The sequence below is a fragment of the Macaca nemestrina genome, chromosome 16 (assembly GCF_043159975.1).
Source record: "Macaca nemestrina isolate mMacNem1 chromosome 16, mMacNem.hap1, whole genome shotgun sequence".
Taxonomy (NCBI): domain Eukaryota; kingdom Metazoa; phylum Chordata; class Mammalia; order Primates; family Cercopithecidae; genus Macaca; species Macaca nemestrina.
In genome coordinates, this window is record NC_092140.1 from 18,887,338 (window position 1) to 18,915,119 (window position 27,782).

Here is a 27,782-nt window from a genome sequence, read left to right on the forward strand (position 1 = left end):
TCTTTGTTTCTATTTTGCAGATGAGAAAATTAGGCTTCCAAGCCCTTCATATATACATTACAGAAAGCAGCCAAGAATACAAATTTTATGGTTGGATCTTTGTGAAAAAAAAAGTTTTGGCCACACAGGTGGCTCACGCCTGTAATCCCAAGACTTTGAGAGGCAAAGGTAGGATTGCTTGAAGCCAGGAGTTCGAGACCAGCCTAGGCAACATAGTGATACCCTTTATCTACAAAGAAATGCAAAATAAATTTTAAAATTAGCTGGGCATGGTGGTGTGCGCCTATAGTCCCGGCTACTTGAGAGGCTGAGGCAGGAGAATCGCTTGAGCCCAGGAGTTTGAGGCTCCAGTGAGCTATGATTGTGCCACTGCACTCCAGCCTGGGCAACAAAAAGTTTTCACAAAATCAATGATTACTAAAAAGAAAATGATGTGTACCATTCTAGCTGGAGAAACACTACCTGCTAAAACAAACTCTGAAAGTTCAGTGTCTTCACGCAACCCAAGTTTATTTCCCATTCAAATGTCAGCCAAGATGAGCATTCCTGGTGTCGTTCCTCTATGCAGTGATTCAAGAACTTAGCCTTATGCCATCTGTGGATCTACCGCACCCTAGGGCCTTGTCACTGTCAATCCAGCTAAAGAAAGGGGCAAGAGAGTAAATAAGGAACAACATCTTAAAATCTTTGACTAGAAAGAGCCACATATCATGTCCACTCACCTGTGAGAAATAGTCACTAGTCCACCCCACACGATTGTGAGAAATTAGTGGAAAGAATTAGAAAACAATAGCAGAGGGCTAGGACAGGAATTAGTCATCATTCCATTGATTCTTCATCTTTGCCTTCCTAAAGCTTGTGTCATCTTCTCAATCCATTAGATATTTTAAGAAAATGAATCTCTGCCTCCAAAACTTAAATGAAAATCTCCCTTGGCCTTCATATTGTTTTCAAAACTCATTTTTCTTCCTTTGCCATATCTCTGGATATCTTCCTGAGGAAATAAACTTTCCCACATGTCACAGTCATCCACCACTCCTTCACTGGTACTTTGCCAAAGTTCTCTTTTTTAAATACATTTTAGACAGAAACAAGTTTTTCCCAGAAGCCCACATTCTGCCCTCAAGATACTCAGGTGCAAACCTATTTGATACCAGGGGAAGGTACAGACTTCAGAGCACAAATAATTAATTCTTTGGCACTTTTATAAAAATTTTATTATGTTTTAAGAAGCAACCAAAAGCTAAAACCATATTTGACTAAAGAGAAAGTTATTTAACTTTTCCTACTCCTTCATTTTCACATCTTTCATTACTTGGTCCACCTGCTCTGAGAACCTCTTCCTACTCCTTCTTGCTTCCTGCTGCGTCCTCACCCAGGCATTCCTGCAGCAGAGTCTGGTGGCTTCTCCCCTGAGTTCCATGAGAGTGCTATGCGTATTTCCATCACAGTACTTATTATAATTTTTTTTTTTTTTAAGAGAGAGAGTTTCACTCTGTCACCCAGGCTGGAGTAGAGTGGTGCAATCTTGGCTCACTGCAACCTCCACCTCCCAGATTCAAGTGATTCTCTTGCCTCAGCCTCCCAAGTAGCTCATATTACAGAGGCCTTCTACAACACCTGACTGACTTTTGTATTTTTAGCAGAGACGGGGTTTCACCATGTTAGCCAGGCTGCTCTTGAACTCCTGATCTTAAATGTTCCACCAGCTGTGGTCTCCCAAAGTGCTGGGATTACAGGCATGAACCACCGTGCCTGGCCAACCTATTACATTTTTAAATAGTTAGCCAATTAATAGTGAAGTTCTTAATATTCTTTATGAGAAATAACAATTGATGTTGATAATAATCATAGATAACATTTACATACAACTTATGTGCCAGACACTGTTCTAACTACCTTATATATATATATATATATCTCAAATAATTCAATTCTTACAACAATCATATGGGGTAATTACTGTTTTTATCCCCTTTTTCCAGATGAGGAAACCATGATACAAAAAGTTCAGTTGATTGCCCAAGTCATGTGGCTAAGAAGTGGGGCCAGGGTTTGAACTCAGTCTGTGGATGCTGTTAACATCTGTGGAACTTGTGTTTTGAAAAGACTCTATAACTATTAGATGTGAAAGAAAGTCATTAAGATTGCTGCATATAGGACAGTTTTCTTTATTTCAAATCACACAGAGTCAGTGATAGAGCTGAAACTTGCAACCTGTATCTCCCATTGCCCTTTGCACGGCCTGCTGTGGGATTCACATGCAGGACAAGCATGCAGGGTGCAGCAGCTGCCACCCAGCATGGGTAGTGAAATGTTTCCAGTGCCTGAATTTCTATATTGACCTAGAGAAAATTTGGATATTGATTCTTTTTCTTTTCTTTCCTTAATTCGAGGTTGTTGGTATTATCTCTGAGTTATCAAGGTAAATCTTAGAGGCACTAGAGCAATATCTACTCAACATTAAATACTAATCTTTTCAGTGGAAAAAAAAAAGTCAAGTGGTCTCTGTTTCTCGATAGTGTTGCCTACAGGTGTCTTCCTTTTCTCTCTTTCACCATCTTCACTGCAGAGGGAGAGGAAATAAAGCATGAAGATATTTATCACATAATCACCTCAAATCAACATCTAAAAAGACAGAATTTATCACCTTCTCTGAAAAAAAGAAAAGTGCCTTTTCATGTAGTCCCCATTTCAGTGGGTGGTACCATCATCTACAGGGGCTAATGGAAGCCAGAAATCTGGTAGTTACCATAGATCCTTTCTTACACCATCTGTAACCAATTAATCACCGACCCGTGTTGATTTTTCTCCCCCAAAGATCTATCTTTCTATCTTTCTCCATCCTCACCCTCTTTAAACATCCTTCAGTCTACAGTAGAAATGATCTTTCTCAAATGGTGTACTCTAAGTCACTACTTGAAATAATTTAATGATTTTTATTACCTTCAGGATAAAATTCAAGCTCCTTGGCATGGCATCCAAGGCTCTTGTGTTCTGGCCCATATCCCTTGACCAGTCTAATTTCCTAACACTTCTCCTAAGTCTCATTACTCTCCAGCCACATAAAATATATCATAAAGCTTATTCTTCTTCCCCTAGCTGACTTTTGCACATCTTTCATTACTCAGTACACCTACTCTGAGAACCTCTTCCTACTCCTTCTCGCTTCCTGCTGCGTCCTCACCCAGGCATTCCTGCTCCACAGTCTGGTGGCTTCTCCCCTGAGTTCCATGAGAGTGCTATGCGTATTTCCATCACAATACTTATTATAAGGTATTCTAGTTGTCGACTTACTTGTCTTCTTTCCAATGAGGCTGGGCACTATTGAGGGTGGACATTACATTTTTCCATGTTTTTGTATTTTTATATTATTTATCAGTCTATAGAATGACAATGTTTTGTATTTTTATATTATTTATCAGTCTATAGAATGACAAATAGTTTTCTAGCCAATTAATAGTGAAGTTCTTAATATTCCTTATAAGAAATAACAATTGATGTTGGTAATAATCATAGATAACATTTACACACAACTTATTATGTGCCAGACACTGTTCTAACTACCTTATATATATATCAAATAATTCAATTCTCACAACAATCATCTGGGGTAATAGTAATAGTTTACTATTTGTCATTCTATAGACTGATAAATAATATAAAAATACAAAAACATGGGAAAATCTAATAGTTTACGTACTGTTTGTCATTCTATAGACTGATAATAAAAAAATACAAAAACATGGAAAAATGGATAATTTGCATCAAAAAGAGCTCATTGAATTGGAGATATATATAGTTAGAGAACTTAGAATCAAAGTCTATAAACTGTCAACAGGGTGATTAATGCTAATTATCCTCCTTATAAGATAATTGATTTCCATAGAGTGAAAATCTTGTCTCAGAATAGTGATAGGAGAGGCATAACGTGACACCTTCACTTTTTTTTAGCGTTATCTTGCATCTTGTTCACAAAAGCTGATATGATTTACCCTCCAACTCTGCTGGAGCTATTCTCACTAAGCCCTAATAATTCAATTGGCTTAAATCCTTAACAGTTTAAATGAAGCAATGGATAAACTAGGACTGATAAAGGAGCTAAGAATCCTGTTCTTAAGAAACTTCAACATCATCAACATGACCTTTAGAGAGGTTCTAATAAAACTATAATAATAGCCAGCAATCGTAATAATAACAACAATCATGATTAATAATCATAATACTCTGTACTTATTTCATGCCTTTCATCCATGGATCTGAAAGCTGTTTTTACAAATATCAATTATGACTGACATTCTTATAAGCTGAATATTCACAGGGTCCAGAAAATGGATTGAAACAGTTTTAAGACAGGATGGCCCAAAAGGGGTAAGTTGCAAGCTCTAGCTCTCCCACCCAATTCCAGCAGCAAACTCTGCTCTCCATTAGGTTGAATGGCCTGTGACTGCCAGGAGACTATACACTGATACAGACAATGACAGTTGGTTAGTTCTATGGAATTCAGAAATTGTGTTAGATGTGATTGCTAAAGAAATCCTGATTATGAGAGTTCTCCATAAAAATTTAGTCATGTCAAGGAAATGAAACTGTCCTTACTGGCCCAAATTGAACCTACAGATACTCATAACTTTTAATGTACTAAAAATTTGGCACAGAAAAATAATTTTTGGTGTTGGTTTAACTTGTAGAAAAACTTGGATTGGGTTTTTTTTTGTTAGTTTGCATATGAAATGAATGGACATACTATTATTTTGAGAATGAAGTATTGGGAATCTTTAATGGTGAGTTTCATGGTTCCATCAAAACCTTAGCCTAAATGGATCAGTTAAGGACTGCCAGGGAAGGAGCAAGGAGGTGCCTGGGTGATCAGTTTTTTATGATGCTGCCCCCAAATCTAAAACACAAAATGAAAAAAAAAAAAATCAAAGTAAAAATACAAAATATAAAAATATTTTATAAAAAATACAATATTTTATAAAAATATAAAAACAAAGTAAAATGGAAGAGGAAGGGAAACAATTGGTGTAATGCAAGAGGAAAGTTTTTATTCATCCAACCAATTTTTTTTGAGCATCTTCCAAAAACGAGGCATTTTGACATTTTTATTTGCAGGTATGTGTGCATAGAAGACTATAAAGGTGATCTCATCTCCTTTTAGTTAGTTCATTAGTTTGTATTAGTCAGGGTTCTCTAGAGGGACAGAACTAATATGATAGATATATGTAAAAGGGAGTTTATTAAGTAGTATTAACTCACACAATCACAATGTCCCACAACAGGCCATCCGCAAATAGAGGAGCAAGGAAGTCAGTCTGAGTCCCAAAGCTGAAGAACTCGGAGTCCGATGTTCCAGGGCAGGAAGTATCCAGCACGGGAGAAAGATGTAGGCTGGGAGGCTAAAGCAGTCTAGCCTTTACACTTTTTTCTGCCTGCTTTATATTCTGGCCATCCTGGTAGCTGAATAGATTGTGCCCACTCAGATTAAGGATGGGTCTGCCTTTCCCAGACCACTGGCTCAAATGCTAATCTCCTTTGGCAATACTCTCACAGACACACCCAGGATCAATACTTTATATCCTTCAATTCCATCAAGTTGACACTCAGTATTAACCATCACATGGTCTCATTCCATTGTCATTAGTTTTGGAAAGTATTTTTTGTTTAGATCAGAGGTTTTGCTATAAAATATTAATGCATTGATCAGTTTCTTAAGACTATCATTTTAAGGCTCTGTGTCAGTCTCTTTTTTTTTTAATTTTTTTTTTTTTATTCTACTTTAAGTTCTAGGGTACATGTGCACAATGTGCAGGTTTGTTACATATGTATACATGTGCCATGTTGGTGTGCTGCACCAAATAACTCGTCATTTACATTAGGTATATCTCCTAATGCTGTCCCTCCCCCTGTCCCCTCCCCACAATAGGCCCCAGTGTGTGATGTTCCCCTTCCTGTGTCCAAGTGATCTCATTGTTCAGTTCCCACCTATGAGTGAGAACATGCGGTGTGTGGTTTTCTGTTCTTGTGATAGTTTGCTGAGAATGATGGTTTCCAGCTGCATCCATGTCCCTACAAAGGACACAAACTCATCCTTTTTTATGGCTGCATAGTATTCTATGGTGTATATGTGCCACATTTTATTTTATTTTATTTTATTTTATTATTATATCAGCAGAATATCAGGGGGATATGATACATCATTTGGACCTGCATGTACAGCAATGAATTTGGGATATCATTAAGTTAATTGATAGAATTCATTTAATTTATGTACTTAGGCTTTCATGAAACCTCATCTTAAATCATTAATTCTGCTCAGAATAAACAGTACATTTACCTATGTCCTTTGAGTTGGCCCTTACCCCAGTCCCTGGACATCTTGAAACACTGTTATCATGTTTGGCTTCTTTATTTAACTGGAAGGGGTATTTTATTCATAGTACATATAGGTATTTTACACATCATGTTGCTTGGTACTTTCATAAAATAGAAGAGAAAACTGAGACTTGTGGATATTGGGTGATCTTATGCAAGGTCATAAGCTAGTTGATGGAGAATTTGAAATAGAAATCAGGCCTTTGGGTCATCTATCCTCTGCTCTTTCTTCCCAACTGGATGAAAAATGGCTGACTATCCACCCCTCAACCTGAAAATTAGGCTCTTTTTAGCCAAACTTTGACTACCATCCTCTGTATAAGCTTCAGCAGTGACGCATAAGATGGACCAATTAATAAAAAACAACACAAGCGGAGATCAGTCAAAAATCTCCCAAACTTAATCTGTATTACTTTGATAGATGATATCATCTTTGCCTTCCATTAATCCCTATACTCAACCCAGAGAGAAAAATCCACTGGACCCTCAATTTCCAGATGCACTCACCAGAAGACTAGTCTTGATAAATATGTTGCAATCAACATTTTAAATTCAGGTTAACATTTTCTTGTTCTCCACTTCAATTTATTTATTTATTTATTTATTTATTTATTATTATTATTTATTTTTTTTGAGACACTGTCTCGCTCTGTTGCCCAGGCTGGAGTGCAGTGGCACGATCTCGGCTCACTGCAAGCTCCGCCTCCCGAGTTCACGCCATTCTCCTGCCTCAGCCTCCCGAGTAGCTGGGACTACAGGCGCCGCCACCACACCCGGCAAATTTTTTTTTTTTTTTTTTTTTTTTTGTAGTTTTAGTAGAAAAGGGGTTTGTTTTACTGTGTTAGCCAGGATGGTCTCCATCTCCTGACCTCCTGACCCACCCGCCGCGGCCTCCCAAAGTGCTGGGATTACAGGCGTGAGCCACCGCGCCTGGCTCAATTTATTTCTTTGTTTCTAGTTCTTTCTTCTTTTTTGTTAAACTGTTTCAAACACTAGCAATTTTTTCACTTGCCTGGGCATCAAACCTATGCCTTCTAGTCTATTTCTTTAAAAAGAAATTTAATATTTATACTTACCTAAGGATAGTATACTTACTATAGTAATTATATTTACTTATATATGCCATTCTAGTCCTTTATAAACTTTTTCTTTTCCACTTACATTTCTGTCTCTTGAGCATCATCATAGGTGGCTAAAGGCTGCTCATGGGAAGGGATTTTTTTTTTCACAAAATTTCAATTTCTGATCATCTAAACAGTTCAGTTCCGAATATCTTCTCATTCCATAATTAACTGTGACATGAAGAGTCCAGTGGAAGAGTCCACAGGCCAACTTACAAAATGTAGGAAGGTTTATGTATTGGTTTCCAAGGACTTCTGTACCACAAACTGGGTGGCTTAAAACAATAGGAATGTATTGGCTCACAGTTCTGGAGGCTGGAGGTCTGAAATCAAGGCTCTTGCAGGGCCTTGCTTCCTCCAAAGGTTCTAAGGAAGATTCTTTCTTTGCCTCTTCTTAGCTTCTGGTGGTTTCTGGCAATCTTTGGCATTCCTTGGCTTGCAGCTTTATCACTCCCACCTCTGCCTTCTTCCTTCTGTGTGCATCTGAATCTCCCTCTACTTTCTCTTAAAAAGACACCAGTCGGCCGGGCGCGGTGGCTCACGCCTGTAATCCCAGCACTTTGGGAGGCCAAGGTGGGTGGATCACAAGGTCAGGAGATTGAGACCATCCTGGCGAACACGGTGAAACCCCATCTCTACTAAAAATACAAAAAATTAGCCAGGCATGGTGGCGGGCGCCTGTAGTCCCAGCTACTTGGGAGGCTGAGGCAGGAGAATGGTTTGAACCCGGGAGGCGGAGCTGGCAGTGAGCCGAGATCCTACCACTGCACTCCAGCCTGGGCGAGAGAGTGAAACTCTGTCTCAAAAAAGAAGAAGAAAAAAAAAGACACCAGTCATTGGACTTAGGGCCTACCCTTATGGGTAGCAGGCAGTCATTAAGCCTACTTTATACCTGAGGAAACTGAGGCACAGAGCGATTAAGTGACCTCATCTTAACCAACTACATCTGCAAAGATCCTCATTCCAAATAAGGTCACATTCTGAGGTTCTGAGTGGACATGGATTTAGGGGGTATCGCATTCAAGTCAGTATGTTTACTTCTTCCATTCCATCTTACTATTCACCCAAGAGCTTTCAGATGCACAGAGTCCAATATGACCCCTCAAAACCTTCTCAGGAAAGCCACCAGTTCATTCTGAAAGTGAAGCAGCACAGAGTGCAAAGACGTTACACAAGCAGGACTGAGGCCTACCTCCTCTTGTTCCTGGCTTTGGAACTTTGCACGAGTCACATCATCCCACTGGGCTTCCGTGGCTTGATATTCAGATTGGAGTAACGTCTAGATCACACGGCTGCCATGAGAATCTAATGAGATTGCAGACCCAACTGTCATACATTTGGCATGTGGTGGCTGCTCAGTCATCGTGAACACCCTACATTCATTCTAGAACTGAGGAGCAGGCAATGTGCTGGAGCAAGCAGAGAAAAGATCCCTTTCGGGCAGCCCTGAGAGCATACCCGCACTGTGCCCAAGAGCAAGGCCTGTTCTGGAAAAAGAAAGGGCACCGCGCACGCCTGGGAACGTTTGCTGAGGTTTGTCATGTTTAAAAAAGGTAATTAGGGAAAACAAACTGAACTCCCGGAGGATGCTCATTAGATTGCTACGCTGTACTTATCTACAATGTATGGTGACTAACATCTGAGACGCTGAAAGCTTTTAATAAGCATTAACTCGTTCTTCCCTGTGGGATGGGTAGCAGGCAGTCATCAAGCCGACTTTATAGCTGAGGAAACTGAGGCACAGGGAGATCAAGTGACTGGTTCAAGGTCAGTACCAAGCTGATTGCTAAAGGGACCAACAATGGGCCCTGGAGAATTGAAAAGAAGGCCTTGAGTGGAGTTATTTGCTGTCATCTTTATTTGTTCCCACCCCCCATGGATTCAATCATATAGGCAACTTGCTTCCAGGAACAAGAATAGGGTAACTTGGAAGAGAAAATAAAAATAAAGAAACTACAATAAACAAATGTGGCATATCCATACAATGGAATATTATTCAATCATAACAAGGAAAGAAGAACTAGCGTGCTATGCTGTGAATGAACCTAGAAAACATTATGCTGAATGAGAGAAACCAGACACAAAAGACCACATATCATATAATTTCGTTTATAAGAAACATCTAGAACATGTAAATCCACAGAGACAGAAAGCAGATTTGTGGTTACCAGGGGCCAGAGTGGCTTAAAGAATGGTGTGTCATTGATTCATGGGAACTGTTGTGTTTCCTTTTGGGGTGACTAAAGTGTTCTGCAACAACAAAGAGGTGATGCTTAGCCGGGCGTGGTGGCTCATGCCTGTGATCCCAGCACTTTGGGAGGCTGAGGTGGGCGGATCACCTGAGGTCAGGAGTTCGAGACCAGCCTGACCAAGATGGTGAAACCCAATCTCTACTAAAAATACAAAAATTAGCCAGCGTGGTGGCACGCACCTGTAATCCCAGCTACTCAGGAGGCTGAGACAGGAGAATCGCCTGAACCCGGGAGGTGGAGGTTGCAATAAGCCAAGATCACGCCACTGCACTGTAGCCTGGGCAACAAGAGTAAAACTTCATTTCAAAAAAAAAAGAAAGACAGAGAGAGAGAGAAGTGTTGCTTTCACAACATTGTGAATGTACTAAATGCCACACAATTAGGCACTTTAAAAATTGCTAATTTTAGGTGAACAAAATTCTCTCTGCAACTCTGTGTGTCTGTTTGAATCTCCTATTCTTTTCTCTTATAAAGATGCCAGTCATCAGAGAATACAATTCACAAAAAGTTACGAAAAATAAATAAATCAATAAAGTGAGCATTTAAAAATGCATGTTAGTCACCACTTGGGGACTGTGGACAGAAGTGTGAAAAACAAATTACCTGAACTTGTAGAGACCACACCTTCCACCTAACTAATTCTAACTACATGATCTTAGACTAATACCCAAGTCTCAGTTTTCTCAATTACACGATGGGGGGTTAGACTAAATTGGTGGTTTTCAAACAGCAGTATTTTTTTTTGTTTTTTAGAGACAGGATCTCACTCTGTTGCCCAGGCTGGAGCACAGTGGCACCATCATAGCTTACTGCAGTGTTGAACTGCTGGGCTCAAGTGATCTTCCCACCTCAGCCTCTTGAGTAGCTGGGACTACAGGTGTGTGCCACCATGCCCCACTTTTTTGAAATTTTTTTAGAGATGGGGTCTTGCTATGCTGCCCAGACTGGTTTCAAACTCTTGGCCTCAAATGATCCTCCCAGCTTGGTCTCCTAAAATGGTGGGATTACAGGTGTGAGCCTGGCCTCAGGCTGCACTTTTTAAAGCTGCTAAATGTCTTTTAAACAAAATCCTATGTAGAACCCTAATATATAAAAAGGATGAAAGCCAAGTTAATTGAGGGAATCTGTCTAACCAGCTCTGTACTTCCATCCCTGGGGGCCCCAAAGGCACCCTCTGAACTGTGATGCTCTTGAATAAAGTTGAAAATCCCAGAATAGACTATTTTTAATCTTATGAGCCTATCACCCTAAGGGAAGATCATTTTCCCACCCCCATTTAAATGCAAAATAGTAAAATGAGATGCAAATATCAGTATCATGTATGTTGTTGCTGTTGATAAATATGTACCTTAATGAAAACTTAGAACACTATAAAATTGAACATGACAGATGCAGCCAGATGTGGGCTGACCAGAAGACCCACAGCAGCTTTGGATGTGTTGGAGGTATGAGCAGGCCCCACTGCTTCTACCTCATCCAAAGTCTAAGCCCAACTTGACCTGATCCAGGTGGCCAAGAGCAGGTCATTGCCATTTGCCCAGGGTTCAAGATCCTTTTGAGCCACCAATGGGGAGAGCCAAAGACTTTCATGCAAGGTTTGGATCAAGGAGATTGTGGCTTGATATGGGAAAATTTTACATAAGGATGAAAATCAGAGATGGGTAAAAAAGCAAGAAGCCAAAGGACATTGACCTGGTCACAATGATTCCTCCAGTTACTTCTTATCTGTGGCATGTGTAAGAGTTCATTTTAGGTTGGGTGCGGTGGCTCATGCCTACAATCCTAGCACTTTGGGAGGAGGCCGAGGTGGGCAGATGGTCTGAGCTCAGGAGACCAGCCTGGGCAACATGATAACACCCTGTCTTTACTAAAAACACAAAAAATTTAGCCAGGCATGGTGGCCTATGCCTGTAGTCCCAGCTACTTAGGAGGCTGAGGCATGAGAATTGCTTGAACCCCAGAGGCAGAGGTTTCAGTGAGCTGAGACTGCCCCACTTTACTCCAGCCTGGCAACAGAGCAAGACTCTGTCTCCAAAAAAAAAAAAAAAAAAAAAAAAAAACAGTTTAGTTTAGAGTTACCACCCCCTACACAGACATTAACACATCTTTACATAGATCCCACAGATTTTTCACTACCTGCTTGATTACAGAAAAGCTCAACAACTTGAACACAACTTTATTTACACTTCCACTTATCAATGTTTGTGCCTGACTTTACATGCCAAGAAGGTATTCTCCTTTTCCTCCCTGCAAGGACTCAAGATCTGCCAGGAAGAAAAGAGGGGAGCGAAAGCGGCTGAAATTTTCAGCAGAGCAGAGCTGGTTATCACTGAAGTGTAAATACATAAGGCATGAATCCAGAAATGAAGGTCACTTTCATGCATTCTTAGATATGAAGGAATTACTCTTAACTCTCCCAGTGTCCAAATTTTGAAAATCTACATTGGGATGAGGGATTACTGAACAAATGTTCTAGGTGCTAGTGTGCACAGTCTTAGATGAAATTATCATAAGAAAAATCTTTTGAGAAAGTTTAATGGAAAAGATCATATATCGTTAAACACTGAAGGTCAGAGAGCTATGGGTAGATCAAAGTACCCCAGACCAGTGGTTTTCAAAGTGTGATCCCAGATGGGCATCACCTGGGAACTTGTTAGAAAAACAAATTCTCAGCCCCACCCTAGACTTACTGAGTCAGAAAATCTGGGGGTGGGGTCCAGAAACTAGTGTTTCAACAAACCCTCCAGGCGACTCCAATGTACGTGACAGTTTGAGAACCACTTCGAAATCTTTTGTTCTAATGAATTCCCTAATTTTAGATGAGAAACCCAAGGCCCACGGTAAGTAAATGCCTTCCCACTATCGTCCTGCTGACTGTGTGAACTAAAAAAAGAGATGAAAACTTGTTTTACTAGTCCTACTTTTAAAAATAAGCCAGTTTTCTTTTCCCCAAAGATTAGAAGAGAATCGATGCTTCTGGTTTGTATTAGGTTCTCTAGGGGGACAGGACTGATAGGATAGATGTATATATGAAGGGGCATTTATGAGGAGAATTGACGCACACCATCACAAGGGGAAGTCCCAAAATAGGCCATCTGCAAGCTGAGAAGCCAGGAAGCCAATCCAAGTCCCAAAACCTCAAAATCAGGCAAGCCAATAGTGCAGACTTGAGTCTGTGGCTAAAGGCCCGAGAGCCCCTGGCAAATCACTGGTGAAAGTTCAAGAGTCCAAAACCTGAAGAACTTGGAGCCCCATGTATGAGGGCAGGAAGCATCCAGCACGGGAGAAAGATGGAGGCCAGAAGACTTAGCCACTCTAGTCTTTCCACGTTCTTCTGCCTGCTTTTATTCTGGCCATGCTGGGAGCTGATTAGATTGTGCCCACCCAGATTGAGGGTGGGTCTGCCTCTCCCAGTCCACTGATTCAGACGTTGATCTCCTTGGACACATCTCACAGACGCACCTAGGAACAGTACTTTGCATCCTTCAATACAATCAAGTTGACACACAATATTAACCATCACATGGTTTCAAGCCTGCTTTCTGATTCATCAAATGTGAACTAAATGTGCATGATTCTGAGTAAAATCCCATCAGAATTCCCAGTGCCTGGCAAATAATGGGCACTCAGTAAATATTTGTCATAATATGAATTGGCCTCACACAAGGACCATTGGCGAGTACTTCATCCATTTCCTTGTACAGTTAGCGGGTCTCTGCCAAAATGGTTATTACTGAGACCCCAAAACACCAAATTTTCTTACATGGAATAATTTTGACAAGTAACTCAGTTTCTCCCCATTTCCACCCAAATGCCTCCAAAAGTAGACTGAAAAAGAGAAATCCACTGTGAAAACTGAAAAGCTAAGTCCCTGAAATGCTATCCATGTGAAATTTCCCCTAACATTTTCTTACTTAACTTTCTAAACATCTGAGAAGATTTCACTTATTTTAAATAGCTGAAATTTTGTTTGTTTATTTTTGCTTTGCTTTACCAGGATAAAAATTGAAAATGCAGTCTTAGCATGTGTGAAAGCTTTACTTTTTAGGAAAGGCACGACAGATTGAATCTAAGGTGAAAGAGGATCCCAGGGCCAGAAGATTTGAGAAATAAGGCATAAATTCTTCCCCAAAAGAACTCCAAACATAGAACTACCTATATGGAAAGAATGACATCAAAATCAAACAATTATAAGTAATACATTGAATCAATTTGGTTAAGCTTTCTTTTTTCTCAATAGTAAATTCTTGACTTCTTGACATGAAATGTTTAAATTCATAATTGTTTTTCTCTAAATTATCTGTCCTATAGTAAAAATGTTATTTTAAATGGTTTTTATTTTCTTTTATTTACAAAAAAGCTTCTAAAAGTTTTTTCTTTTTTTTAAAAAAAAAAAGCGTAACGTCTATACTAGGAGGAATACGGACATGTTTTATTGCTCTAATAATACTTACATCTAATGGTTAAAGCCTTTGGCATGACCAAGTACTCAAGGCTTATATTACTATCAAAAGTCTTTAATGAAGAGGAACAGCAACCAAATTATATAACACCAAGTCTTACAATTACACATAATTTTAAAATGCTATACAATTAAGCCATTTACCTAAGAACCACATGATTTTGTGATCAAATAATGTATGTCAACTCTTTATACGGTACACCTCAATTGCTGATAAATTCTGGACCGCACAAACATTTTAGGAGCCCAAGAAAAAAATTTTTGTCAGTTCTTCATACCGTGTTTTATGCCTCAATTAACAGAATAAGCTGTGTGTGCATATGAATGCTGCACATCCAATTACTTTTTTCGGTGGTATGGAAATGGTAACTGGACCTTCGTCTGGAAGCTTTGCCACTGTGGCTGTCACATTCAAAGGGAAAACGTGTATCTAGGAAACCAGCTATGCTGAAGGTGAATTTTCTTAAGGTTCAGTTTTTTTCTACCAAGGAATCATGTCCTTTTTGAGAGCAGGGATTCTTTCAGCCTTAAAAGAACAATGATTTTTATAGTACACAAATCAAATAAAACTTTATTTTTTGGAAAACAATGATTGATCAACATGTATCATCAGCAATGCAGCAAAGTCTCCAGCCAGGCTGCAGAGATTTAGGCTGCTCCATTCTCCAGTGACCCAGGGGTTTAGAGATCTATAGTGATTGCTACTTGCAAAGCTCTATTAATGACACAACTTTTTCCATGCTTTCATAGTGAAATACAAAAGTAAGCCAAAGACACCACAAAAGTGATAAGTAAAAAGAGAATAATCTTAAGTAGAGAAAGCCAGACCTCATGAGTGGCAATTCTAAAACAAGTCCTACCACTGGCCTCGTAACTCTTTAAGCACCTTCCTAATTTTCACCTTTAAAATATGAGGCCAATAAACATCAGCTCAATTCCTCTCTGACCTGCATATTTTAATAGCACTTTTCTGGGCCTTGGGCAAAATTATTTTAGCCATCTTTGAATGTTCTGGTCTTGGGAGAAGGCTAAAATCTAATATATTATTTTTTAAAAATTTAAATAGCAGTGCAGTGGAGTTGCATATGTATTTCTTAGTTAGATATATAAACAAAAAATTACAGATTTGTTGTCCCTCCCTCAGCTCCTGTCCAAGATAGCAGCTCGGCCAACTTGGGTTCGGGGAAGAGCAGGGGGCTTGGGTCTATCAGTCCAGGTCTTTATCCTGACCCCTTGCCTAGTGTTGGCACTGGGGGCTCGGCGGCTCAGCCTGGACCCAAAAGCCCATCCTGTGGAGGAGCCGCCTCAGTCCTCTGGCGCCATGGCAGTCCTGAGGGTGATCCCCATTGGGATCTGTTGTAGAAGGTCCACCTAGCAGACTTCCAAATCAAGGACCTGCCACCCCCAGTGCTGTAACCTTCTAGGAGGCTTGCCAGGCAGCTCAGCCAACCTAAGCATCTCTCTTCAGGCCCCCAGAGAATATGAGGTGCCTTCTTGTTTCCCCACAAGATTACTGAGGGACCCCCTAGGGATCAAACCCAGTCCCTCCTCTGTCACCCTGAGGGGAGGAGAGTGGAAGCCTCTGCCTGCTACACTTTCTCCACCGAGCCAGTATCCCCTCACCCCACACCTCCTCCTTCCCTCGGCAGCACCTACCCTTTCCTTGTTTAGGGCACTACAGGGGTGAAACTTGACTTACCAGGAATAGAAAACACCTAGTTTCAATATGTTGGAGATTTTAGCCTAATTACAATAGAAATTTCTCTTACCCAGGATCCTAATATCCCTGGAAGTGTGGCTTTTGAACTGGGCTCTTGCTTCCAAACTTACATTCTTTCAATCTGTCACATAGGCCTGTATTTCCATCTGATTATCAGTGTCAGCAAGGAGCCTTGTGCAGATAAAGACTCCCAGTTCAGCCCTTCCATAACAATTCCAAAAAGCAGATGGCTGCCATGGCCCAGACCTGTCATTCCAGCTACTCAGGAGGCTGAGGTGGGTGGACTGCTGGAGCCCAGGAATTTGAGATCAGGCTGGGCAGTATTGCAAGACTCCTGTTTCAAAAAAAAAAAAAAAAAAAAAAGCAAGGTGTGGAATGATGACCATAACCTGCTGTCTTCAGGTTAAGAAAAGGATAGTAAGACTTTTTCTTTTTCCTTTCTCTCCCTCTCTCTCTTTCTTTCCTTCCTTCCCTACAGGGCCTTACTCTGTTGCCCAGGCTGAGTGGCATAATCACAGCTCACTGTAGCCTTGAACTCCTGGGCTCAAGCTATTTTCCTGCCTCGCCTCCCAAGTAGCTGGGCCTACAGGCATGTGCCATCACACCCAGCTAATTTTTTTTTTTTTTTTTTGAGGGGATGGTTTATATCAAGCAAATTTATTTACTCAAAATGTCTTTAATGTTTGAAAACACCCAACCTCCCACAACAACCAAAAACTCCACGTGAGTTGGAATCTCCCACTGTGGGTGGCTTGAGAACGTGCGAGGGTATGACTGGAGTAAGGAGCCAAGCCGGGCAGTGGTCACCATGCATCAGGGCCACCACGGGAGGGAAGACGAGGGGTGGGAGGCTGAGAGCCCAGGGGGAAACAGTGGCTGTTAGGAGACACGGACCCCAAACTCACAACAGAGGGAACCCAACACAGTCTGGGCAAGGACCTGGGGCACCAGCTGCCCCACTGTGGCCTCCCTGTGGGCGTCTTGACCCTCTTGAGGTAGCATTTCACAGAAATCTACAGGTGAATGGAGCAGGCCAGGCCACAGGAAGCCTCACCCCAGGACAGGAGAACCTGAGTGGAGGCCGCTAGCCTTGGGGAGTCCAGAACATCCAGATAATGTTTTAAAATTTTTATTATTATTATTATTTGTAGAGACAGGACCTCACTGTGTTGCCCAGGCTGGTCTCAAAATTCTGACCTCAAGCAATCCTCTCACCTTGCTTCCCAAAGTGCTGGGATAACAGGATGACCTTGCCTGGCGAAAAGATTTCATAGTCATATTTGCTTGGGTCTGCATAAAGACTGGAAGAAAACTTTTTAAAAAGTGATAGACAACCTTTTTATGTTAGTGAAAGTGTGAAGGAAACAAGGAATTGTTTGCCTTTCCTTTTTTATGAGATTCTGGTTTTTTGTGTTTTCACTTTTTGCAAAGAAATATTAAAAGAGTTTTTGCTTTTGTTTGTATTTTTTAGTGGTTCTGATGATAAGCCAGGTGTGGAAAGTTGCAGGGCTTCCCAGGAGATTTTTTTTTTTAGATGGAGTCTTGCTCTGTCACCAGGCTGGAATGCAGTGGCGCAATCTCGGCTCACTGCAACCTCTGCCTCCCACGTTCAAGTCATTCTCCTGCTTCAGCCTCCCAAGTAGCTGGGATTACAGGTGCATGCCACCATGCCCAGCTAATTTTTGTATTTTTATTAGAGATAGGGTTTCACCATGTTGGCCAGGATGGTCTCCATCTCCTCACCTCATGACCCACCTGCCTTGGCCTCCCAAAGTGCTGGTATGACAGGCATGAGCCACCACTCCCAGCCCCCAAGAGAGCTTTTAAATCTAAATCTGGTCATGTCCCACTACTGACACCCTCCAACAATGTCAAATCATGTTTGGGATAAAATCAAGCTCATTTAGCATGAATGGTGAGGTCACTGCTGACCGGAGCCTGCCCTGCTTCTCAGTCTGCCCACCCCAGGGCATGCCAGCTAACCCTCCATTCCTGCCTGCCCCTCCCTACCTCTCACAACTCCTCACTGTTTTCTCAGAAGATGCAGCCTGGCATCGTCCTTTCCACCATCTGCCCTGCTGAGAATTTGCCAGAATAAATAAGATTCTCCTTTCTATGTCACACTACACAACATTTTTAAAATATTTATTTATTTGGAGACAGGGTCTTGCTTTGTCACCTGGGCTGCAGTGGTATGATCATAGCTCACTGCAGCCTTGATCCCCTGGACTCAAACAATCCCCCCACTTCAGCCTCCCCAGGAGTTGGGACCGCAGGCATGTGCCACCACACCTGGCTAATTTTTTAATTTTTAGTTTTAGTAGAGTTGAGGTCTCACTATGTTGCCCAGGCTGCTTGAACTCTTGGGCTCAAGCAATCCATCCGCCTTGGCCTTCCAAAGGGCTGGGATTACAGGTGTGATCCACCATGCCTGGCCAACATTTTAAAAAAATGTCTTTCTACCCTCCCACCTCCCAGTCGGGGACAATAGCATTCTCAGTTGGGGTAGTGTTTGTTGAATGAATGAATAAATGATTTTCAGTGTTAATGAAAATATTTTTAGAATAACAAAATAAACATAGAAGAAAGCTCATTAGATCACTTAAATAAATCTGTGATGTTTTTAAAAAGATATGTGTTTGTGTTAGTAAATAAACAGCACAATTATGATCAGGATAATGGGGTTATAAGTTTTAGCCAGGGGACTGCTAAGTATGTTAATAGATAGATAAGAATCATCTGTAATTGACATGCTCTTTGTATGCCCACAATGCTGCTAGCTGGTTTCTTAGGCCCTGGACAATGTTAGACCTCACTCGTAAGTAAAGAAAACCTGTTTCCCTTGTTTACACAGTGAATTTACTTAAGGAGCACTGTCTTCATGGGTGAAACAATCGTGGTTTTACTGCTCTTTACACATAAATTATCACAAGGTGGGAATGAATCTAAATGAGGTCATACAGTGTTTATGAACATGACATGAATTAATTTCATGAAGATAAGTCGCCTTGTGATCTATATGATCAGAAACTAGTTTATTACTTTCTATATGAAAAATAATGGTAAAATTTTGTCCCTCTATTTTCTGTCTTGACTTTCAAATTTTTTTAAAACACATTCTGCAATGATTGAGTAAATTGACTTTTTAAAGAATTTCTACTTTATATTTTTAAAAATAAATTTGTAGTCATGAAAATATGAATATGTCACCTGACTTCTCAATAAGCTCTTCATTGTAACAACTCAATTAGCTTTTGAAATGGTCTCATCTAGCTAATACCCTGCTTTCCGAAGAAATAATCAATTACTTTTGAACCAGGAAAATCTCTGATAGTCGATCAAAAAAACATACAAACAAACCTGGAACAGGATAAATTAATAGTGCTTTGATTCTTCAAAGAACATACGTTATTTCAATCCAACTGTTTAAGAGTCCATGCCCCCTTTCTGAAGTTGAACATTAGCTTGCTAAGAGCTTTTCTTTTAAAAAAGGTACTATGAACTGATTTAGCTTGCTGCCACATATGAAATGTGGTTCTAATGACAGAATTAATTTTTCATGAGTTACGAATTCTTTGAAATTGGAATCCAGAAAATTATACGTGGGAGTCACTTCTTCCTTTTCTAATTAAGTGGATAGTATTGTCTTCACCATGCAGCTGGTTTCTCAGAAACCAAAGTTGGCTTCCATATAAATATAATTTCATTTTATGGGAAGTAGGTTCTCCCACACCACATGCCTAAGCTTCTTTAGATGTAAATGGTATGGCATGAAGGCCTGTCCTTCCAATCAAAACGTGAAACCAGCCTTTCCAAATGGCTTAATATTTAACTATTAACTATTAAGAGCAACGATTGCTTAAAATAAAAGCCCTTGGCATAATAACCATTTTCACAAAACTAATTCCCTCAAATAGACATGTCCTAATGGACCAATAAAACTTGCCTTGTCGTGTCTGAATGCGGCATTAGAGCCTTTTAGAGCTGGCTGTAATTGGTAATCACTGTTCAGGTGAAAGTGGGGGGCGGGGAGATTGATAGAATAGTACTTTATACTGAGCTTCCACGGGGCCTTTCATCTGAAGATCTCAAAGCACTTGACAAACGCTAATTAATATTCGTGATACCCCAGTGAGGGAGGTAAGTATTATTATCCCCATTTCGCAGATGAGATGAGGTTAAGTTAGGTAACCTGGTGAGTCAGGGACAGAATGAAGGGCTCCTAATTCTCAGTCTTGTGCTCATACAACCATTACAAGGGCCTGCCATTGAAAACATAAAAGGAAACACACCTCATTTTCAAATCCCCTAAGGTGAAAACATCAATTGTAAATGGGATCACAATTAAGCCACTTGGTTTTAATGACAGTAATACCATCTTGTAATCGTCAAACTTCATTTTGAGACAAATAGAAAATAGTATTAAAAGTAGTTTCCTTGAAGTGTAAAATAAAGATTATTTTATTATGAGAGGAGCCATACAGAAATTTGTGTTGAACAATTTGATAAGGTGGCCAAAAAGTTGGATTTCACTTTTATTCAGATGGTGGGTTAGATCCTTGTACAACTCTAACTTTCTGAGGACAGATCCATCCTTTTAGAGTTGGTGTCCTAGTGTGGAGTGCAAATGGGTACATTACTCAATAAACGTTAGTTAAACCAACAAAACCAACTAAATGCCAAGGTGCTGGGGGCATGTGAAGAGGAATAGGATAGAACTCTACCCTCAGGGGGGCTAGGGAATTAAGGAAAGACATAGAATACAAGAAAGTAATGTTAAAATTAGGGGAGAAGAGCAGGAATGATCCAAGCATTCAGTGTGAAAACACCAAGGTTCTAGGTTCAAATTGGAACATTAAAGGTTTTGATGAGTTCTCAGAGGCTAAGACCACTGCTTCTGGAAACCGTATTAACTCTTACATACCATCACGGTGGCTTTTTCAGCTAAAGCTAATTGGCTTTCAAACAACGCGTTGGATTTTTTAACTCATTGTTTAAAATGCTGAATATTGTAATAAATACTGTTTGGTCCAAGAGAAGACTTGGAAATAGCTTAGAGATGAGTAGGGAGCCAGACATACTGGCCTTCTTTGGGTTTCTCCAAAGCCTCTCTGCCTCAGGGTCTTTGCATTCTGAGTGTTAGATGATTCAGTCTACCCAGAATGCCTTTCCCACCCTCCCTCCCCACCGTCTTCACCTGACCAACTCTCACTTATCCTTTGGATTTCTGCTTAAACATCATTTTTTGACTCTTTAGAATAGTTACAGCTTCTGAGAACTCTTTGCATATTTCCTTCATAGTAACTATCTCAGCTTGTAATGAAATATTTGGATTTTTAAAAATTAATGAATTTCTATCTTTCTTCTACTCACTGCCTCTAATTTTAAGAGATCTATATCTGTTTTGCTTACTATTATAGCTTTAGCACACAGGAGGTCCTTAATAGAAACTTGTTGGATGAATAAACACACATGGTGCTAATTGCTGAGAAACTGGAAACTAGGAGCATTTGGGCAGAGCTCATAAATAAGAGAAAGGCAGCTTCAGTTAGTGGAGAGCAAGACTGGTACTATCAGCGAGGCCCCAGTGTTGCTACGAGCTGGCTCCCCACTCACAGCTAGGCCATGGTGTTCATCCATTTAACATCAACTATTTCACAGCACAGGATACCAGTGTCATTCAAGGACATTCAGTCACTCTAATCGATCAAGACAAAACAAGAATATTGTCCAAGCCACAAAACCATCCAACCATCCCCTATTCGGGCTAAGATGAGTGACTGCTGCTGCTTTGACAATTACAATGTTAGCCTTCCATCGTTCTTCTCACCTGCAATGTAAAAATTTCTATTGTGGAATAGTTCCTCCTTCCTGACAGAGCCAAACATGTCCCAGCCCTATAATAAGATCTTTTCAACATCCTCTTACTGAGATGCCTCCCCCATGGTCCCTCATGATGTGAGGCCTCCCTCATCACAATGAGCCAACCGACCCAATTTCATCAATAAACCAACTTTGTGTCTCTGGTGGTCTTTGACTTGGGAACATGGAAAATACAAAGACTTGTATATAATGAGACAAAAAAATGATATACAGCTGTTCAAATATGTCTCCCTTCCCAGAGAATGATTTAGGACTGGGAATGTTTCACTCCAGGAAGTCATTCAATCGATTTTCAATATTTATTGAAACACTATAGATCTTCCTAGATTATCAGATGATTTAAAACTCTCTTCACATTGGATTTTGGAAAGCAAACAATTAGGAATTCTTTTCATGGAATAATTTTTAATGTGTTTTTATATATTCTTTTTTTTTTTTTTTTTTTTTTTTTTTTGAGACGGAGTCTTGCTCTGTCGCCCAGGCTGGAGTGCAGTGGCTGGATCTCAGCTCACTGCAAGCTCTGCCTCCCGGGTTTACGCCATTCTCCTGCCTCAGCCTCCAGAGTAGCTGGGACTACAGGCGCCCACCACCTCGCCTGGCTAGTTTTTTTTTTTTTTTGTATTTTTTTTAGTAGAGACGGGGTTTCACCGTGTTAGCCAGGGTGGTCTCGATCTCCTGACCTCGTGATCTGCCCATCTCGGCCTCCCAAAGTGCTGGGATTACAGGCTTGAGCCACAGCGCCCGGCCTGTTTTGGTATATTCTTAAGTGAAAATGGGCGTATATTCCTTGGAATTGTCAATGTGAGGTAGCCAACTAGAAGAAAACAAGATAACTTCCAAGGTTAATGTGCAAGGTACATAGATCAATGTGGATAATCAAAGACTGATTAAAGTTTTTATAAGAAACACCTTTTATGCTTCTCTCAACTGCTTCATGTAGGCTACCACCTCAAGGGGAAACTGCAGTCTATGTTTTTGCTATTTGTTGTTTTTTTTTCCCCCCCTCTCTATTCAGTTACCTAAAGACCTAATATATTTGGGCATTAGAATGCGAATGTATCTTCTCTATCTCTGTAATCCAATTCATTTCTTCCTAACAATTCTAGTTTCAAACTCCGCCCTCTGCCTCTTCTTGAGCAACTCACAGCAAATTCATTCAAAGCATTCCCAAAGCCAAGGGCAGATTTTAAAGGTTGTTCACAGTCAGCTGGGGCCGTGTATCTCAATCTTTTGTATCTTACTTTCCTTTGGAGTGACATAAAAATTTTCTGATTTCATCAACTGCTGGGTGTTCCCTGGAGTCCCCACTTAAAGACAATGGCTTTAGATTCTAGTACTCCTTAAGTTGGTATGTCAAAACCCCCCATCTCACATTAAGAATTATTCATCTCTTTAGAATGGAGCTTTCAGTCAAACTTGGTGTCACTCCTCAATATTCTGCTTATTGTTTCAATTTCATTAAATAATCTGTGTTTTCTGTTGCCTTATGGATCCAAAGAGAACCTTTGCCAGACCATCTTGGAAACATCCTTACCACGTGTCTCTCATGCTGCCCCCAGTTCTGGTCTAGCATCTCAATTCTTTTACCTACATATTTATCTTTTCTTGCCCATCTCATCTTGCTACTCCTCTTTCTTTCTTTGTGTATATATTGCATTTGAAACTCAGCTTGTTTGAAACTAAACTCATTATTTCCCCTTTCCCACCTCCAAATTAATCCCTCACTGTCTGCTCTTTTAAATATAGGTCTTTTTGCTAATTTATTTCCATTTTCCTTGACCCTGACATTAAAGCAATTTTCAAACCCCATCAGTTCTTCCTTCACAGTCTCCTTTTTCCATTCCCTCCTTCATTCCCTTGGACTACTCCCAAGTCTGCTGTCTCTGTCTCTCTTTTCTCCATTCTGTCTGCCAGATCAGTGCCAAATTAGCCTCTGCTGAATCTTATTTGAATCATGCTATAGCCCTGTTAACAAATATAAATAAAGACACATCTACCAAATCTAGTTCAGACTCTTTAGTTTGGAGTTGGGTGGGCTACAGGACTTCCTCTCACCCCCACAGAGTTTTGAAAAAAAGACAGTTTTTAAGAGTCAGAACCAGAATTCAGATGCAAGTCTTTCAACTTTAAATCTTCTATAACCTAACTACAAGACTGTGTGACTTCTTGCTAAACTTCATTTCAATATGTTTATATATTTCATTTGTTAAAAAAAATTGACCAACATGCAAAACACACACACACACACACACACACACACACACACCACTGTAGTACTGGAAGAGCTACATAATGAGTGTGCTTCTGAATAACTCATTAAACAATGACCACCTCTTGACATCCTCTCGTCTTTCCTCTCCATTCCAAGTTTTACCAGCAACACAAACATTTGATACTACAGCGTTTTTACAAATTGAAGGTTCGTGTCAATCCTGCGTTGAGAGAGTCTATCGCTCACTTTGTGTATATGTGCTCACTTTGTGTCTCTGTGTCACATTTTGGTAATTCTCACAATATTCCAATTTCAAAGTTTGAAATATTTCAAACATTTTAATTATTACTATATCTGTTTTGGTGATCTGAGAGCAGTGATCTTTGATGTTACTATTGTGATTGTTTTGGGGTGCCATGAGCTACACCTATATAAGACAATGAACTTAATTGATAAATGTTTTTGTTCTGACTGCTCCACTGACCGTCTGTTCCCCCATCTCTCCCCCTCTCCTTGGGCCTCCCTATTCCCTGAGACACAGTGATATTGAAATTAGGCCAATTAATAGCCCCTACAATGACCTCTAAGTGTTCAGGTGAAAGGAAGAGGTACAAGTCTCCCACTTTAAGTCAAAAGCTAGAAATAATTAAGCTTCAATCAGTGAAGGCTGAGAAAGGTAAGGAGGCTGCAGAAGAAAAACGGACAGCTGGCAGAGTTGGTTTGTTAGGTTTAAGTAATAAAGTTTTCTCCATAACATAAAAGTGCAAAGTGAAGCAGCGAGTGCTGATGGGGAAGCCGCAACAAGCTATCCAGAAGATCTAGCTACGATCATTGATGAAGGTAGCTATACTAACAAATTTTTGATGGAGACAAAACAGCCTTGGATTGGAAGAAGATGCCATCTAGGACTTTCATAGCTAGAGAGAAGACAATGCTTGGCTTTAAAACCTCAAAGGAAAGGCTGACTCTCTTGTTAGGGGCTAATGCGGCTGGAGACTTTAAGTTGAAGCCGATGCTCATTAACCATTCTGAAAATCCTAGGGTCCTTAGGAATGACACTAAATCTACTCTCCTTGTGCTCTGAAAAGGGGACAGTAAAGCCCAGATGACAGCACATTTGTTTAAAACATGGTTTACTTAATACTTTATGCCCACTATTGAGAACTACTGCTCAGAAAAAAATTGCTTTTTCCAAACATTACTGCTGATTGACAATATACCAGGTCACCTATGAGCTCTGATGGAGATGTACAAAGAAATTAGTGTTGTTTTCATGCCTGTTGAGGTGGTTTGGATCTGTGTCCCCACCTATATCTCATGTTGAATTGTAATCCCCAGTGTTGGAAGTGGAGCCTGATGCAAGGTGATTGGATCATGGAGATGTTTCTCGTGAATGGTTTGGCGCCATCCCCTTCATGCTGTTCTGGTGACAGTGAGTGAGTCCTCATGGGATCTCGTTGTTTAAAAGTGTGTGACAACTTTACCTTTGCTCTTGCTGCTGCTGCCATGTGAGACCCTTCTCTCCCCCTTCACCTTCTGCCATTAATGTAAGTTTCCTGAGGCCTCTCCAAGTCATGCAGATGCCAGCATCATGTTTCCTGTACAGCCTGCAAAACCCCGAGCCAATTAAACCTCTTCTATGTATAAAATACCCAGTCTCAAGTATTTCTTTAAAGCAATGTGGGAACTGACTAATACATCTGCTAATGCAACATCCATCCTACAGCCCACGGATTGAGGAGTATTTTGACTTTCAAGTGTTATTACTTAAGAAATACATTTTGTAAGGCTGTAGCTGCCATAGGTGGCGATTCCCCTAATGGACCTGGGCACAGTTAATTGAAAACCTTCTGGAAAGGATTCACTATTCTACATGCCATTAAAAACAGTCAAAATATCAATATTGACAGGAATTTGGAAGAAGCTGATTCCAACCCTCATGGATGACTTTGAGGGGTTCAAGCCTTCAGTGGAGGAAGTCACTACAGGTGTAGTGGAAATAGCAAGAGAAGTAGAATTAGAAATGGGAGCCTGAAGATGTAGTCGTACTGCTTCAGTCTCATGATAAAACTTGAGTGGATGAGGAGTTGCTTCTTATGAATGAGCAAAGAAAGTGTTTACTTGAGAGGGAATCTACTCCTGATGAAGATCCTGTGAGTATTGTTAAAATGACAACAAAGGATTTAAATATTACACAAATGTTGTTGATAAAGCAATGGCAGGACTTGAGAACATTGACGCCAATATTTAAAGAAGTTCAACTGTGGGTAAAATGCTATCGAACAGCATTGCATGCTACAGAGAAATCTTTCATGAAAGGAAGACTCATTTGATGTGGCAAACCTCATTTTTTTTTATTTTAAGAAATTGCCACAGTCACCCCAACCTTCAGCAACCACCCCCTGATGAGTCATTGTCCATCAACATGGAGGCAAAATCCTCCACTAGCAAAAAGATTATCACTCACTGAAGGCTCAGATGGCGATGACCATTAGCATTTTTTAGCAATAAATTATTATAAAATTAAAATATGTTCATTGTTGTTTCAGACATAATGCCACTGTATACTTAATAGATTATAGTATAGTGTAAACATAATTTTCATATGCACTGGGATACCAAAACATTTGGGTGACTCACTTTATTGAGAGATTAACTTTATTGTGGTGGTCTGGAATGGAACCCACAATATCTTTGAGGTATGCCTGTAGTGAAATATCCCAGCACTGTGTCAGTCAACATGACAACAGTCATGGGCATTGATGAAGTTCAAGAATTGTGTATTCCATGAATAGGCCTTCTGAGCTCCCGTCATCTTAACAAACCCTCTAGAGTGGTTCCCATGGCGCCCCCTGTTAATGTGGCAAAACAGCAGTTCAGCACGGCTGAGGGAGCTCTGACAAAGAAGTCCTAAAGGCATTGTCCTGCATGTGCCCTGTTTGGGAAACCTGAGGGAAACCTTAAGGCTACAGTTAATTAGGAATGAATTTTTTAAATCAATGGTTAGGAAGAATGGACTTTACTGTTAACATTTTTTGAAGAATGAATTTTAAGATTATGATTATTATCAAGAGTTTTAAATGATGTGATAAAATGCTTGTAAAATTATCTCAAGTGTTAACTGCAAAGTACAAAAGTGTGATACCAACTTTGTAAGTATAGACACAAATATTTATGGAGATCTGCATAGGAGATTGAAAGGAAATATGCCAGAATCTGTACAGTGATTATTTCTAGAAAGGGGATTATGAAAGATTGTTTTTATATCCCTGTTCTTTTAAAATGTTCCTTAAGTAGGTGTTACTCTTAGAATTATAAAAAATAATATATTTTTCTTTAGAGACTTTATTTGTTGGATTTTGTTTGAAGAGTTATACATTTGTACGATTTAAATATCAAAATGCTTTAAATATCAAAATGCTTTAAAATTTGAGTGCGTGAAGATTCAGGGTAAACATTGAGAAGTCTTACTGAGGGTGGAAGCAGGACGTGACTCAGGAGGCAGGACTCAATAACTTCAGAGGCAGGGCCCAGACACCGGACCAACTGAAGACTAACTAAAACAGGGAGGAGTTGGAAGCACCTTTCCATAAGACACACCTACCGGTGTGCCATGTCAGTTTACCATTGCCATGGCAACAACCGGAAGTTACCACCCCTTTCCATGGCAACAACCCAGCAACCCAGATGTTACCATCCTTTTTCCTAGAAATGTCTGCATAATCTGCCCCTTAGTTTGCACATAATTAAAAGTGGG

The 27,782-nt window shown here is 40.2% G+C and overlaps 1 long non-coding RNA gene across 2 annotated transcripts; it reads right to left on the reverse strand.

Moving 5' to 3' along the window:
• Positions 1-514: 514 nt before the first annotated feature.
• Positions 515-27,631, reverse strand: LOC139359203 (uncharacterized). 2 transcript variants are annotated; one of them, XR_011615107.1, is made up of 3 exons: positions 27,497-27,631; positions 25,510-25,632; positions 515-639 (listed from the first exon to the last, which is right to left on the reverse strand). It is a non-coding gene; the product is annotated as an uncharacterized lncRNA (long non-coding RNA). The 2 variants fall into 2 exon arrangements; XR_011615106.1 differs by lacking the exon at positions 515-639 and adding an exon at positions 2,173-2,566.
• Positions 27,632-27,782: the final 151 nt, after the last annotated feature.